General features: G+C 47.0%; 9 non-coding genes across 9 annotated transcripts; all 9 read left to right on the forward strand.

Moving 5' to 3' along the window:
• Positions 1-726: 726 nt before the first annotated feature.
• LOC141078580 (U2 spliceosomal RNA) lies at positions 727-917 on the forward strand. Its single transcript, XR_012227970.1, has one exon. It is a non-coding gene; the product is annotated as a U2 spliceosomal RNA (small nuclear RNA).
• Positions 918-2,492: 1,575 nt separating this feature from the next.
• Positions 2,493-2,683, forward strand: LOC141078676 (U2 spliceosomal RNA). The gene has a single exon (XR_012228057.1). It is a non-coding gene; the product is annotated as a U2 spliceosomal RNA (small nuclear RNA).
• A 1,575-nt stretch (positions 2,684-4,258) lies between these two features.
• On the forward strand, positions 4,259-4,449 carry LOC141078687 (U2 spliceosomal RNA). The gene has a single exon (XR_012228068.1). It is a non-coding gene; the product is annotated as a U2 spliceosomal RNA (small nuclear RNA).
• Positions 4,450-6,021: 1,572 nt separating this feature from the next.
• On the forward strand, positions 6,022-6,212 carry LOC141078699 (U2 spliceosomal RNA). Its single transcript, XR_012228079.1, has one exon. It is a non-coding gene; the product is annotated as a U2 spliceosomal RNA (small nuclear RNA).
• A 1,572-nt stretch (positions 6,213-7,784) lies between these two features.
• Positions 7,785-7,975, forward strand: LOC141078710 (U2 spliceosomal RNA). Its single transcript, XR_012228090.1, has one exon. It is a non-coding gene; the product is annotated as a U2 spliceosomal RNA (small nuclear RNA).
• Positions 7,976-9,547: 1,572 nt separating this feature from the next.
• Positions 9,548-9,738, forward strand: LOC141078587 (U2 spliceosomal RNA). The gene has a single exon (XR_012227976.1). It is a non-coding gene; the product is annotated as a U2 spliceosomal RNA (small nuclear RNA).
• Positions 9,739-11,169: 1,431 nt separating this feature from the next.
• LOC141078598 (U2 spliceosomal RNA) lies at positions 11,170-11,360 on the forward strand. Its single transcript, XR_012227987.1, has one exon. It is a non-coding gene; the product is annotated as a U2 spliceosomal RNA (small nuclear RNA).
• Positions 11,361-12,952: 1,592 nt separating this feature from the next.
• Positions 12,953-13,143, forward strand: LOC141078610 (U2 spliceosomal RNA). Its single transcript, XR_012227998.1, has one exon. It is a non-coding gene; the product is annotated as a U2 spliceosomal RNA (small nuclear RNA).
• Positions 13,144-14,735: 1,592 nt separating this feature from the next.
• LOC141078622 (U2 spliceosomal RNA) lies at positions 14,736-14,926 on the forward strand. The gene has a single exon (XR_012228009.1). It is a non-coding gene; the product is annotated as a U2 spliceosomal RNA (small nuclear RNA).
• Positions 14,927-16,213: the final 1,287 nt, after the last annotated feature.

A 16,213-nucleotide genomic window follows, 5' to 3' on the forward strand; every position in this document is an offset into this window, starting at 1 on the left:
GGGCCATGCTCGCCTCCTGGTTACAATATCTGGCACCAGGAGAGTTAGGCCACGTTCACACGCTGCGGATTCCGCTGCGGATTAATCCGCACGGATTTAGCAAAAACCGCAGATAATCCGCAGGTCCAAAGACCTGCGGATTATCTGCGGTTTTGCCTGCGGTTTGGTCCTGCGGATTCACTATCTCCACAATGGTGGAGATAGGAACCCGCAGCGTTTTCCACAGAAAGAATTGACATGCAATTCTTTCTGCGGATTCAAAACCGCAGCAAATCCGCGCGGTTTTTTCCGCAGCGTCGGCACAGCGTTTTTTTTTACCCATTCAAATGAATGGTACTGTACACCGCAGCTAAAACTGCTGCGTGTCTGTAGCGGCCAATCCGCAGCGTGTGCACACAGCCTTAAAGCAAGACCTTTCATTTAGGGAGGGTAGTAGAGGGGGCGGTGTAGGAGCAGTGCTCCTCTGGCCTCTTTCCTAGTACTGAAGCGCGTTTGACCGTGAGGGGAGGGTGGCCTAACAAAAAAGGGGTTGGCCTATGCAAATTAAAAGCGCGTGGAGTGGAATCCTGGGGGGAAAAAAAAAAAAAAAAAAACAGCCGCCTGCGCTTTTGTTATGCGCCCAGACTTGGTTTGAATGTCTTCCTCAGGGTGGTGTCTGTGTCATTCTCCACAATGGGTGCCTGTCTTAAGCCCTGTGGCCTTGCAAGCGGCAAACCATTTCTGGTTATCGCTTCTCGGCCTTTTGGCTAAGATCAAGTGTAGTATCTGTTCTTATCAGTTTAATATCTGATACGTCCCCTATCTGGGGACCATATATTAAATGGATTTTTAGAACAGGGAGATGGAAAAAGAGCTTGCTCACTTCACTCCACGTATCAGCCCAGTATGGCAGTTTCTCTGGGAATGGTGCACTCACTCTCTTAAGCGGTTTCCAAAGACAGATTGAATTGAAATCGGGATAAGCAAGTAGTGTTTTCAAAGCATGATTTGAATGCTTTTTTCCAATGTCGCCGCTCTGCAATTAGTTTTTCTTGGTCCAAGTTGCACATTTCCAATTCCTTAGCCTTGATTTAACTTGACCAACTCTTCTACTACTACTACTACTACTACTACTCTTATTCACCGCTATATGGGAGGCATTGCACTGTATTCAATGTGTCCGTAAAATAACGATCTATCTTGGCCTTTGCTGTTTGGTAGGTATAGGTGTGACAAGCTGCAGTAATGTGTTTGGCTTTGGATAGCTACATTTCTGCACACCCACCTGCTACAAGGCCTGCAGCCCCTTCGCCTCAGAACTTCCCCAGTCTTAATTCAAGCATTCAATTCCTACCACATCCCTCATGCAATGATATGTCGCTTCATTTTTGAAACATTGTCCCCCTCTTGTGGCCTTCCAACTTTGAAATTTACTGTTCAATTTTGAATTAATTCATATATGAATAAAATGGAAAAGCAACGATTTATCTGGCGAGTTATTTGAATGTTCTGCCTACGTCCACCTGTCTGACAGACGGACGGTATTCTAGTGGCTTGTAGCAGCAGCAGCAGCAGCAGCTAGGTGCGCTGCTTGCCTGCAGTAAATAGGATGTGTCCATCCATGGAACACTGTGATAGGAATCATGCCATTCATAGCACACAATGCTTGGATGTGTTCGACCACGTCTCACAATGGGACCACGTGTCACAATGGGCAGCCCACAGTCTGTAGCAGCTGCGCAGTAGTATTCAGCTTCAGTCTGCTGAGTGAGCCTGAGCAGACAGGTGGGCCATGCTCGCCTCCTGGTTACAATATCTGGCACCAGGAGAGTTAGGCCACGTTCACACGCTGCGGATTCCGCTGCGGATTAATCCGCACGGATTTAGCAAAAACCGCAGATAATCCGCAGGTCCAAAGACCTGCGGATTATCTGCGGTTTTGCCTGCGGTTTGGTCCTGCGGATTCACTATCTCCACAATGGTGGAGATAGGAACCCGCAGCGTTTTCCACAGAAAGAATTGACATGCAATTCTTTCTGCGGATTCAAAACCGCAGCAAATCCGCGCGGTTTTTTCCGCAGCGTCGGCACAGCGTTTTTTTTTACCCATTCAAATGAATGGTACTGTACACCGCAGCTAAAACTGCTGCGTGTCTGTAGCGGCCAATCCGCAGCGTGTGCACACAGCCTTAAAGCAAGACCTTTCATTTAGGGAGGGTAGTAGAGGGGGCGGTGTAGGAGCAGTGCTCCTCTGGCCTCTTTCCTAGTACTGAAGCGCGTTTGACCGTGAGGGGAGGGTGGCCTAACAAAAAAGGGGTTGGCCTATGCAAATTAAAAGCGCGTGGAGTGGAATCCTGGGGGGAAAAAAAAAAAAAAAAAAACAGCCGCCTGCGCTTTTGTTATGCGCCCAGACTTGGTTTGAATGTCTTCCTCAGGGTGGTGTCTGTGTCATTCTCCACAATGGGTGCCTGTCTTAAGCCCTGTGGCCTTGCAAGCGGCAAACCATTTCTGGTTATCGCTTCTCGGCCTTTTGGCTAAGATCAAGTGTAGTATCTGTTCTTATCAGTTTAATATCTGATACGTCCCCTATCTGGGGACCATATATTAAATGGATTTTTAGAACAGGGAGATGGAAAAAGAGCTTGCTCACTTCACTCCACGTATCAGCCCAGTATGGCAGTTTCTCTGGGAATGGTGCACTCACTCTCTTAAGCGGTTTCCAAAGACAGATTGAATTGAAATCGGGATAAGCAAGTAGTGTTTTCAAAGCATGATTTGAATGCTTTTTTCCAATGTCGCCGCTCTGCAATTAGTTTTTCTTGGTCCAAGTTGCACATTTCCAATTCCTTAGCCTTGATTTAACTTGACCAACTCTTCTACTACTACTACTACTACTACTACTCTTATTCACCGCTATATGGGAGGCATTGCACTGTATTCAATGTGTCCGTAAAATAACGATCTATCTTGGCCTTTGCTGTTTGGTAGGTATAGGTGTGACAAGCTGCAGTAATGTGTTTGGCTTTGGATAGCTACATTTCTGCACACCCACCTGCTACAAGGCCTGCAGCCCCTTCGCCTCAGAACTTCCCCAGTCTTAATTCAAGCATTCAATTCCTACCACATCCCTCATGCAATGATATGTCGCTTCATTTTTGAAACATTGTCCCCCTCTTGTGGCCTTCCAACTTTGAAATTTACTGTTCAATTTTGAATTAATTCATATATGAATAAAATGGAAAAGCAACGATTTATCTGGCGAGTTATTTGAATGTTCTGCCTACGTCCACCTGTCTGACAGACGGACGGTATTCTAGTGGCTTGTAGCAGCAGCAGCAGCAGCAGCTAGGTGCGCTGCTTGCCTGCAGTAAATAGGATGTGTCCATCCATGGAACACTGTGATAGGAATCATGCCATTCATAGCACACAATGCTTGGATGTGTTCGACCACGTCTCACAATGGGACCACGTGTCACAATGGGCAGCCCACAGTCTGTAGCAGCTGCGCAGTAGTATTCAGCTTCAGTCTGCTGAGTGAGCCTGAGCAGACAGGTGGGCCATGCTCGCCTCCTGGTTACAATATCTGGCACCAGGAGAGTTAGGCCACGTTCACACGCTGCGGATTCCGCTGCGGATTAATCCGCACGGATTTAGCAAAAACCGCAGATAATCCGCAGGTCCAAAGACCTGCGGATTATCTGCGGTTTTGCCTGCGGTTTGGTCCTGCGGATTCACTATCTCCACAATGGTGGAGATAGGAACCCGCAGCGTTTTCCACAGAAAGAATTGACATGCAATTCTTTCTGCGGATTCAAAACCGCAGCAAATCCGCGCGGTTTTTTCCGCAGCGTCGGCACAGCGTTTTTTTTTACCCATTCAAATGAATGGTACTGTACACCGCAGCTAAAACTGCTGCGTGTCTGTAGCGGCCAATCCGCAGCGTGTGCACACAGCCTTAAAGCAAGACCTTTCATTTAGGGAGGGTAGTAGAGGGGGCGGTGTAGGAGCAGTGCTCCTCTGGCCTCTTTCCTAGTACTGAAGCGCGTTTGACCGTGAGGGGAGGGTGGCCTAACAAAAAAGGGGTTGGCCTATGCAAATTAAAAGCGCGTGGAGTGGAATCCTGGGGGGAAAAAAAAAAAAAAAAAAACAGCCGCCTGCGCTTTTGTTATGCGCCCAGACTTGGTTTGAATGTCTTCCTCAGGGTGGTGTCTGTGTCATTCTCCACAATGGGTGCCTGTCTTAAGCCCTGTGGCCTTGCAAGCGGCAAACCATTTCTGGTTATCGCTTCTCGGCCTTTTGGCTAAGATCAAGTGTAGTATCTGTTCTTATCAGTTTAATATCTGATACGTCCCCTATCTGGGGACCATATATTAAATGGATTTTTAGAACAGGGAGATGGAAAAAGAGCTTGCTCACTTCACTCCACGTATCAGCCCAGTATGGCAGTTTCTCTGGGAATGGTGCACTCACTCTCTTAAGCGGTTTCCAAAGACAGATTGAATTGAAATCGGGATAAGCAAGTAGTGTTTTCAAAGCATGATTTGAATGCTTTTTTCCAATGTCGCCGCTCTGCAATTAGTTTTTCTTGGTCCAAGTTGCACATTTCCAATTCCTTAGCCTTGATTTAACTTGACCAACTCTTCTACTACTACTACTACTACTACTACTCTTATTCACCGCTATATGGGAGGCATTGCACTGTATTCAATGTGTCCGTAAAATAACGATCTATCTTGGCCTTTGCTGTTTGGTAGGTATAGGTGTGACAAGCTGCAGTAATGTGTTTGGCTTTGGATAGCTACATTTCTGCACACCCACCTGCTACAAGGCCTGCAGCCCCTTCGCCTCAGAACTTCCCCAGTCTTAATTCAAGCATTCAATTCCTACCACATCCCTCATGCAATGATATGTCGCTTCATTTTTGAAACATTGTCCCCCTCTTGTGGCCTTCCAACTTTGAAATTTACTGTTCAATTTTGAATTAATTCATATATGAATAAAATGGAAAAGCAACGATTTATCTGGCGAGTTATTTGAATGTTCTGCCTACGTCCACCTGTCTGACAGACGGACGGTATTCTAGTGGCTTGTAGCAGCAGCAGCAGCAGCTAGGTGCGCTGCTTGCCTGCAGTAAATAGGATGTGTCCATCCATGGAACACTGTGATAGGAATCATGCCATTCATAGCACACAATGCTTGGATGTGTTCGACCACGTCTCACAATGGGACCACGTGTCACAATGGGCAGCCCACAGTCTGTAGCAGCTGCGCAGTAGTATTCAGCTTCAGTCTGCTGAGTGAGCCTGAGCAGACAGGTGGGCCATGCTCGCCTCCTGGTTACAATATCTGGCACCAGGAGAGTTAGGCCACGTTCACACGCTGCGGATTCCGCTGCGGATTAATCCGCACGGATTTAGCAAAAACCGCAGATAATCCGCAGGTCCAAAGACCTGCGGATTATCTGCGGTTTTGCCTGCGGTTTGGTCCTGCGGATTCACTATCTCCACAATGGTGGAGATAGGAACCCGCAGCGTTTTCCACAGAAAGAATTGACATGCAATTCTTTCTGCGGATTCAAAACCGCAGCAAATCCGCGCGGTTTTTTCCGCAGCGTCGGCACAGCGTTTTTTTTTACCCATTCAAATGAATGGTACTGTACACCGCAGCTAAAACTGCTGCGTGTCTGTAGCGGCCAATCCGCAGCGTGTGCACACAGCCTTAAAGCAAGACCTTTCATTTAGGGAGGGTAGTAGAGGGGGCGGTGTAGGAGCAGTGCTCCTCTGGCCTCTTTCCTAGTACTGAAGCGCGTTTGACCGTGAGGGGAGGGTGGCCTAACAAAAAAGGGGTTGGCCTATGCAAATTAAAAGCGCGTGGAGTGGAATCCTGGGGGGAAAAAAAAAAAAAAAAAAACAGCCGCCTGCGCTTTTGTTATGCGCCCAGACTTGGTTTGAATGTCTTCCTCAGGGTGGTGTCTGTGTCATTCTCCACAATGGGTGCCTGTCTTAAGCCCTGTGGCCTTGCAAGCGGCAAACCATTTCTGGTTATCGCTTCTCGGCCTTTTGGCTAAGATCAAGTGTAGTATCTGTTCTTATCAGTTTAATATCTGATACGTCCCCTATCTGGGGACCATATATTAAATGGATTTTTAGAACAGGGAGATGGAAAAAGAGCTTGCTCACTTCACTCCACGTATCAGCCCAGTATGGCAGTTTCTCTGGGAATGGTGCACTCACTCTCTTAAGCGGTTTCCAAAGACAGATTGAATTGAAATCGGGATAAGCAAGTAGTGTTTTCAAAGCATGATTTGAATGCTTTTTTCCAATGTCGCCGCTCTGCAATTAGTTTTTCTTGGTCCAAGTTGCACATTTCCAATTCCTTAGCCTTGATTTAACTTGACCAACTCTTCTACTACTACTACTACTACTACTACTCTTATTCACCGCTATATGGGAGGCATTGCACTGTATTCAATGTGTCCGTAAAATAACGATCTATCTTGGCCTTTGCTGTTTGGTAGGTATAGGTGTGACAAGCTGCAGTAATGTGTTTGGCTTTGGATAGCTACATTTCTGCACACCCACCTGCTACAAGGCCTGCAGCCCCTTCGCCTCAGAACTTCCCCAGTCTTAATTCAAGCATTCAATTCCTACCACATCCCTCATGCAATGATATGTCGCTTCATTTTTGAAACATTGTCCCCCTCTTGTGGCCTTCCAACTTTGAAATTTACTGTTCAATTTTGAATTAATTCATATATGAATAAAATGGAAAAGCAACGATTTATCTGGCGAGTTATTTGAATGTTCTGCCTACGTCCACCTGTCTGACAGACGGACGGTATTCTAGTGGCTTGTAGCAGCAGCAGCAGCAGCTAGGTGCGCTGCTTGCCTGCAGTAAATAGGATGTGTCCATCCATGGAACACTGTGATAGGAATCATGCCATTCATAGCACACAATGCTTGGATGTGTTCGACCACGTCTCACAATGGGACCACGTGTCACAATGGGCAGCCCACAGTCTGTAGCAGCTGCGCAGTAGTATTCAGCTTCAGTCTGCTGAGTGAGCCTGAGCAGACAGGTGGGCCATGCTCGCCTCCTGGTTACAATATCTGGCACCAGGAGAGTTAGGCCACGTTCACACGCTGCGGATTCCGCTGCGGATTAATCCGCACGGATTTAGCAAAAACCGCAGATAATCCGCAGGTCCAAAGACCTGCGGATTATCTGCGGTTTTGCCTGCGGTTTGGTCCTGCGGATTCACTATCTCCACAATGGTGGAGATAGGAACCCGCAGCGTTTTCCACAGAAAGAATTGACATGCAATTCTTTCTGCGGATTCAAAACCGCAGCAAATCCGCGCGGTTTTTTCCGCAGCGTCGGCACAGCGTTTTTTTTTACCCATTCAAATGAATGGTACTGTACACCGCAGCTAAAACTGCTGCGTGTCTGTAGCGGCCAATCCGCAGCGTGTGCACACAGCCTTAAAGCAAGACCTTTCATTTAGGGAGGGTAGTAGAGGGGGCGGTGTAGGAGCAGTGCTCCTCTGGCCTCTTTCCTAGTACTGAAGCGCGTTTGACCGTGAGGGGAGGGTGGCCTAACAAAAAAGGGGTTGGCCTATGCAAATTAAAAGCGCGTGGAGTGGAATCCTGGGGGGAAAAAAAAAAAAAAAAAAACAGCCGCCTGCGCTTTTGTTATGCGCCCAGACTTGGTTTGAATGTCTTCCTCAGGGTGGTGTCTGTGTCATTCTCCACAATGGGTGCCTGTCTTAAGCCCTGTGGCCTTGCAAGCGGCAAACCATTTCTGGTTATCGCTTCTCGGCCTTTTGGCTAAGATCAAGTGTAGTATCTGTTCTTATCAGTTTAATATCTGATACGTCCCCTATCTGGGGACCATATATTAAATGGATTTTTAGAACAGGGAGATGGAAAAAGAGCTTGCTCACTTCACTCCACGTATCAGCCCAGTATGGCAGTTTCTCTGGGAATGGTGCACTCACTCTCTTAAGCGGTTTCCAAAGACAGATTGAATTGAAATCGGGATAAGCAAGTAGTGTTTTCAAAGCATGATTTGAATGCTTTTTTCCAATGTCGCCGCTCTGCAATTAGTTTTTCTTGGTCCAAGTTGCACATTTCCAATTCCTTAGCCTTGATTTAACTTGACCAACTCTTCTACTACTACTACTACTACTACTACTCTTATTCACCGCTATATGGGAGGCATTGCACTGTATTCAATGTGTCCGTAAAATAACGATCTATCTTGGCCTTTGCTGTTTGGTAGGTATAGGTGTGACAAGCTGCAGTAATGTGTTTGGCTTTGGATAGCTACATTTCTGCACACCCACCTGCTACAAGGCCTGCAGCCCCTTCGCCTCAGAACTTCCCCAGTCTTAATTCAAGCATTCAATTCCTACCACATCCCTCATGCAATGATATGTCGCTTCATTTTTGAAACATTGTCCCCCTCTTGTGGCCTTCCAACTTTGAAATTTACTGTTCAATTTTGAATTAATTCATATATGAATAAAATGGAAAAGCAACGATTTATCTGGCGAGTTATTTGAATGTTCTGCCTACGTCCACCTGTCTGACAGACGGACGGTATTCTAGTGGCTTGTAGCAGCAGCAGCAGCAGCTAGGTGCGCTGCTTGCCTGCAGTAAATAGGATGTGTCCATCCATGGAACACTGTGATAGGAATCATGCCATTCATAGCACACAATGCTTGGATGTGTTCGACCACGTCTCACAATGGGACCACGTGTCACAATGGGCAGCCCACAGTCTGTAGCAGCTGCGCAGTAGTATTCAGCTTCAGTCTGCTGAGTGAGCCTGAGCAGACAGGTGGGCCATGCTCGCCTCCTGGTTACAATATCTGGCACCAGGAGAGTTAGGCCACGTTCACACGCTGCGGATTCCGCTGCGGATTAATCCGCACGGATTTAGCAAAAACCGCAGATAATCCGCAGGTCCAAAGACCTGCGGATTATCTGCGGTTTTGCCTGCGGTTTGGTCCTGCGGATTCACTATCTCCACAATGGTGGAGATAGGAACCCGCAGCGTTTTCCACAGAAAGAATTGACATGCAATTCTTTCTGCGGATTCAAAACCGCAGCAAATCCGCGCGGTTTTTTCCGCAGCGTCGGCACAGCGTTTTTTTTTACCCATTCAAATGAATGGTACTGTACACCGCAGCTAAAACTGCTGCGTGTCTGTAGCGGCCAATCCGCAGCGTGTGCACACAGCCTTAAAGCAAGACCTTTCATTTAGGGAGGGTAGTAGAGGGGGCGGTGTAGGAGCAGTGCTCCTCTGGCCTCTTTCCTAGTACTGAAGCGCGTTTGACCGTGAGGGGAGGGTGGCCTAACAAAAAAGGGGTTGGCCTATGCAAATTAAAAGCGCGTGGAGTGGAATCCTGGGGGGAAAAAAAAAAAAAAAAAAACAGCCGCCTGCGCTTTTGTTATGCGCCCAGACTTGGTTTGAATGTCTTCCTCAGGGTGGTGTCTGTGTCATTCTCCACAATGGGTGCCTGTCTTAAGCCCTGTGGCCTTGCAAGCGGCAAACCATTTCTGGTTATCGCTTCTCGGCCTTTTGGCTAAGATCAAGTGTAGTATCTGTTCTTATCAGTTTAATATCTGATACGTCCCCTATCTGGGGACCATATATTAAATGGATTTTTAGAACAGGGAGATGGAAAAAGAGCTTGCTCACTTCACTCCACGTATCAGCCCAGTATGGCAGTTTCTCTGGGAATGGTGCACTCACTCTCTTAAGCGGTTTCCAAAGACAGATTGAATTGAAATCGGGATAAGCAAGTAGTGTTTTCAAAGCATGATTTGAATGCTTTTTTCCAATGTCGCCGCTCTGCAATTAGTTTTTCTTGGTCCAAGTTGCACATTTCCAATTCCTTAGCCTTGATTTAACTTGACCAACTCTTCTACTACTACTACTACTACTACTACTCTTATTCACCGCTATATGGGAGGCATTGCACTGTATTCAATGTGTCCGTAAAATAACGATCTATCTTGGCCTTTGCTGTTTGGTAGGTATAGGTGTGACAAGCTGCAGTAATGTGTTTGGCTTTGGATAGCTACATTTCTGCACACCCACCTGCTACAAGGCCTGCAGCCCCTTCGCCTCAGAACTTCCCCAGTCTTAATTCAAGCATTCAATTCCTACCACATCCCTCATGCAATGATATGTCGCTTCATTTTTGAAACATTGTCCCCCTCTTGTGGCCTTCCAACTTTGAAATTTACTGTTCAATTTTGAATTAATTCCAGTAAATAGGATGTGTCCATCCATGGAACACTGTGATAGGAATCATGCCATTCATAGCACACAATGCTTGGATGTGTTCGACCACGTCTCACAATGGGACCACGTGTCACAATGGGCAGCCCACAGTCTGTAGCAGCTGCGCAGTAGTATTCAGCTTCAGTCTGCTGAGTGAGCCTGAGCAGACAGGTGGGCCATGCTCGCCTCCTGGTTACAATATCTGGCACCAGGAGAGTTAGGCCACGTTCACACGCTGCGGATTCCGCTGCGGATTAATCCGCACGGATTTAGCAAAAACCGCAGATAATCCGCAGGTCCAAAGACCTGCGGATTATCTGCGGTTTTGCCTGCGGTTTGGTCCTGCGGATTCACTATCTCCACAATGGTGGAGATAGGAACCCGCAGTGTTTTCCACAGAAAGAATTGACATGCAATTCTTTCTGCGGATTCAAAACCGCAGCAAATCCGCGCGGTTTTTTCCGCAGCGTCGGCACAGCGTTTTTTTTTACCCATTCAAATGAATGGTACTGTACACCGCAGCTAAAACTGCTGCGTGTCTGTAGCGGCCAATCCGCAGCGTGTGCACACAGCCTTAAAGCAAGACCTTTCATTTAGGGAGGGTAGTAGAGGGGGCGGTGTAGGAGCAGTGCTCCTCTGGCCTCTTTCCTAGTACTGAAGCGCGTTTGACCGTGAGGGGAGGGTGGCCTAACAAAAAAGGGGTTGGCCTATGCAAATTAAAAGCGCGTGGAGTGGAATCCTGGGGAAAAAAAAAAAAAAAAAAATCAGCCGCCTGCGCTTTTGTTATGCGCCCAGACTTGGTTTGAATGTCTTCCTCAGGGTGGTGTCTGTGTCATTCTCCACAATGGGTGCCTGTCTTAAGCCCTGTGGCCTTGCAAGCGGCAAACCATTTCTGGTTATCGCTTCTCGGCCTTTTGGCTAAGATCAAGTGTAGTATCTGTTCTTATCAGTTTAATATCTGATACGTCCCCTATCTGGGGACCATATATTAAATGGATTTTTAGAACAGGGAGATGGAAAAAGAGCTTGCTCACTTCACTCCACGTATCAGCCCAGTATGGCAGTTTCTCTGGGAATGGTGCACTCACTCTCTTAAGCGGTTTCCAAAGACAGATTGAATTGAAATCGGGATAAGCAAGTAGTGTTTTCAAAGCATGATTTGAATGCTTTTTTCCAATGTCGCCGCTCTGCAATTAGTTTTTCTTGGTCCAAGTTGCACATTTCCAATTCCTTAGCCTTGATTTAACTTGACCAACTCTTCTACTACTACTACTACTACTACTACTACTACTACTACTACTACTACTCTTATTCACCGCTATATGGGAGGCATTGCACTGTATTCAATGTGTCCGTAAAATAACGATCTATCTTGGCCTTTGCTGTTTGGTAGGTATAGGTGTGACAAGCTGCAGTAATGTGTTTGGCTTTGGATAGCTACATTTCTGCACACCCACCTGCTACAAGGCCTGCAGCCCCTTCGCCTCAGAACTTCCCCAGTCTTAATTCAAGCATTCAATTCCTACCACATCCCTCATGCAATGATATGTCGCTTCATTTTTGAAACATTGTCCCCCTCTTGTGGCCTTCCAACTTTGAAATTTACTGTTCAATTTTGAATTAATTCATATATGAATAAAATGGAAAAGCAACGATTTATCTGGCGAGTTATTTGAATGTTCTGCCTACGTCCACCTGTCTGACAGACGGACGGTATTCTAGTGGCTTGTAGCAGCAGCAGCAGCAGCTAGGTGCGCTGCTTGCCTGCAGTAAATAGGATGTGTCCATCCATGGAACACTGTGATAGGAATCATGCCATTCATAGCACACAATGCTTGGATGTGTTCGACCACGTCTCACAATGGGACCACGTGTCACAATGGGCAGCCCACAGTCTGTAGCAGCTGCGCAGTAGTATTCAGCTTCAGTCTGCTGAGTGAGCCTGAGCAGACAGGTGGGCCATGCTCGCCTCCTGGTTACAATATCTGGCACCAGGAGAGTTAGGCCACGTTCACACGCTGCGGATTCCGCTGCGGATTAATCCGCACGGATTTAGCAAAAACCGCAGATAATCCGCAGGTCCAAAGACCTGCGGATTATCTGCGGTTTTGCCTGCGGTTTGGTCCTGCGGATTCACTATCTCCACAATGGTGGAGATAGGAACCCGCAGTGTTTTCCACAGAAAGAATTGACATGCAATTCTTTCTGCGGATTCAAAACCGCAGCAAATCCGCGCGGTTTTTTCCGCAGCGTCGGCACAGCGTTTTTTTTTACCCATTCAAATGAATGGTACTGTACACCGCAGCTAAAACTGCTGCGTGTCTGTAGCGGCCAATCCGCAGCGTGTGCACACAGCCTTAAAGCAAGACCTTTCATTTAGGGAGGGTAGTAGAGGGGGCGGTGTAGGAGCAGTGCTCCTCTGGCCTCTTTCCTAGTACTGAAGCGCGTTTGACCGTGAGGGGAGGGTGGCCTAACAAAAAAGGGGTTGGCCTATGCAAATTAAAAGCGCGTGGAGTGGAATCCTGGGGAAAAAAAAAAAAAAAAAAATCAGCCGCCTGCGCTTTTGTTATGCGCCCAGACTTGGTTTGAATGTCTTCCTCAGGGTGGTGTCTGTGTCATTCTCCACAATGGGTGCCTGTCTTAAGCCCTGTGGCCTTGCAAGCGGCAAACCATTTCTGGTTATCGCTTCTCGGCCTTTTGGCTAAGATCAAGTGTAGTATCTGTTCTTATCAGTTTAATATCTGATACGTCCCCTATCTGGGGACCATATATTAAATGGATTTTTAGAACAGGGAGATGGAAAAAGAGCTTGCTCACTTCACTCCACGTATCAGCCCAGTATGGCAGTTTCTCTGGGAATGGTGCACTCACTCTCTTAAGCGGTTTCCAAAGACAGATTGAATTGAAATCGGGATAAGCAAGTAGTGTTTTCAAAGCATGATTTGAATGCTTTTTTCCAATGTCGCCGCTCTGCAATTAGTTTTTCTTGGTCCAAGTTGCACATTTCCAATTCCTTAGCCTTGATTTAACTTGACCAACTCTTCTACTACTACTACTACTACTACTACTACTACTACTACTACTACTACTCTTATTCACCGCTATATGGGAGGCATTGCACTGTATTCAATGTGTCCGTAAAATAACGATCTATCTTGGCCTTTGCTGTTTGGTAGGTATAGGTGTGACAAGCTGCAGTAATGTGTTTGGCTTTGGATAGCTACATTTCTGCACACCCACCTGCTACAAGGCCTGCAGCCCCTTCGCCTCAGAACTTCCCCAGTCTTAATTCAAGCATTCAATTCCTACCACATCCCTCATGCAATGATATGTCGCTTCATTTTTGAAACATTGTCCCCCTCTTGTGGCCTTCCAACTTTGAAATTTACTGTTCAATTTTGAATTAATTCATATATGAATAAAATGGAAAAGCAACGATTTATCTGGCGAGTTATTTGAATGTTCTGCCTACGTCCACCTGTCTGACAGACGGACGGTATTCTAGTGGCTTGTAGCAGCAGCAGCAGCAGCTAGGTGCGCTGCTTGCCTGCAGTAAATAGGATGTGTCCATCCATGGAACACTGTGATAGGAATCATGCCATTCATAGCACACAATGCTTGGATGTGTTCGACCACGTCTCACAATGGGACCACGTGTCACAATGGGCAGCCCACAGTCTGTAGCAGCTGCGCAGTAGTATTCAGCTTCAGTCTGCTGAGTGAGCCTGAGCAGACAGGTGGGCCATGCTCGCCTCCTGGTTACAATATCTGGCACCAGGAGAGTTAGGCCACGTTCACACGCTGCGGATTCCGCTGCGGATTAATCCGCACGGATTTAGCAAAAACCGCAGATAATCCGCAGGTCCAAAGACCTGCGGATTATCTGCGGTTTTGCCTGCGGTTTGGTCCTGCGGATTCACTATCTCCACAATGGTGGAGATAGGAACCCGCAGTGTTTTCCACAGAAAGAATTGACATGCAATTCTTTCTGCGGATTCAAAACCGCAGCAAATCCGCGCGGTTTTTTCCGCAGCGTCGGCACAGCGTTTTTTTTTACCCATTCAAATGAATGGTACTGTACACCGCAGCTAAAACTGCTGCGTGTCTGTAGCGGCCAATCCGCAGCGTGTGCACACAGCCTTAAAGCAAGACCTTTCATTTAGGGAGGGTAGTAGAGGGGGCGGTGTAGGAGCAGTGCTCCTCTGGCCTCTTTCCTAGTACTGAAGCGCGTTTGACCGTGAGGGGAGGGTGGCCTAACAAAAAAGGGGTTGGCCTATGCAAATTAAAAGCGCGTGGAGTGGAATCCTGGGGAAAAAAAAAAAAAAAAAAATCAGCCGCCTGCGCTTTTGTTATGCGCCCAGACTTGGTTTGAATGTCTTCCTCAGGGTGGTGTCTGTGTCATTCTCCACAATGGGTGCCTGTCTTAAGCCCTGTGGCCTTGCAAGCGGCAAACCATTTCTGGTTATCGCTTCTCGGCCTTTTGGCTAAGATCAAGTGTAGTATCTGTTCTTATCAGTTTAATATCTGATACGTCCCCTATCTGGGGACCATATATTAAATGGATTTTTAGAACAGGGAGATGGAAAAAGAGCTTGCTCACTTCACTCCACGTATCAGCCCAGTATGGCAGTTTCTCTGGGAATGGTGCACTCACTCTCTTAAGCGGTTTCCAAAGACAGATTGAATTGAAATCGGGATAAGCAAGTAGTGTTTTCAAAGCATGATTTGAATGCTTTTTTCCAATGTCGCCGCTCTGCAATTAGTTTTTCTTGGTCCAAGTTGCACATTTCCAATTCCTTAGCCTTGATTTAACTTGACCAACTCTTCTACTACTACTACTACTACTACTACTACTACTACTACTACTACTACTCTTATTCACCGCTATATGGGAGGCATTGCACTGTATTCAATGTGTCCGTAAAATAACGATCTATCTTGGCCTTTGCTGTTTGGTAGGTATAGGTGTGACAAGCTGCAGTAATGTGTTTGGCTTTGGATAGCTACATTTCTGCACACCCACCTGCTACAAGGCCTGCAGCCCCTTCGCCTCAGAACTTCCCCAGTCTTAATTCAAGCATTCAATTCCTACCACATCCCTCATGCAATGATATGTCGCTTCATTTTTGAAACATTGTCCCCCTCTTGTGGCCTTCCAACTTTGAAATTTACTGTTCAATTTTGAATTAATTCATATATGAATAAAATGGAAAAGCAACGATTTATCTGGCGAGTTATTTGAATGTTCTGCCTACGTCCACCTGTCTGACAGACGGACGGTATTCTAGTGGCTTGTAGCAGCAGCAGCAGCAGCTAGGTGCGCTGCTTGCCTGCAGTAAATAGGATGTGTCCATCCATGGAACACTGTGATAGGAATCATGCCATTCATAGCACACAATGCTTGGATGTGTTCGACCACGTCTCACAATGGGACCACGTGTCACAATGGGCAGCCCACAGTCTGTAGCAGCTGCGCAGTAGTATTCAGCTTCAGTCTGCTGAGTGAGCCTGAGCAGACAGGTGGGCCATGCTCGCCTCCTGGTTACAATATCTGGCACCAGGAGAGTTAGGCCACGTTCACACGCTGCGGATTCCGCTGCGGATTAATCCGCACGGATTTAGCAAAAACCGCAGATAATCCGCAGGTCCAAAGACCTGCGGATTATCTGCGGTTTTGCCTGCGGTTTGGTCCTGCGGATTCACTATCTCCACAATGGTGGAGATAGGAACCCGCAGTGTTTTCCACAGAAAGAATTGACATGCAATTCTTTCTGCGGATTCAAAACCGCAGCAAATCCGCGCGGTTTTTTCCGCAGCGTCGGCACAGCGTTTTTTTTTACCCATTCAAATGAATGGTACTGTACACCGCAGCTAAAACTGCTGCGTGTCTGTAGCGGCCAATCCGCAGCGTGTGCACACAGCCTTAAAGCAAGACCTTTCAT

The sequence above is a fragment of the Dendrobates tinctorius genome, unplaced genomic scaffold (assembly GCF_039654945.1).
Source record: "Dendrobates tinctorius isolate UK_male_01 unplaced genomic scaffold, ASM3965494v1 ptg000584l, whole genome shotgun sequence".
NCBI lineage: Eukaryota > Metazoa > Chordata > Amphibia > Anura > Dendrobatidae > Dendrobates > Dendrobates tinctorius.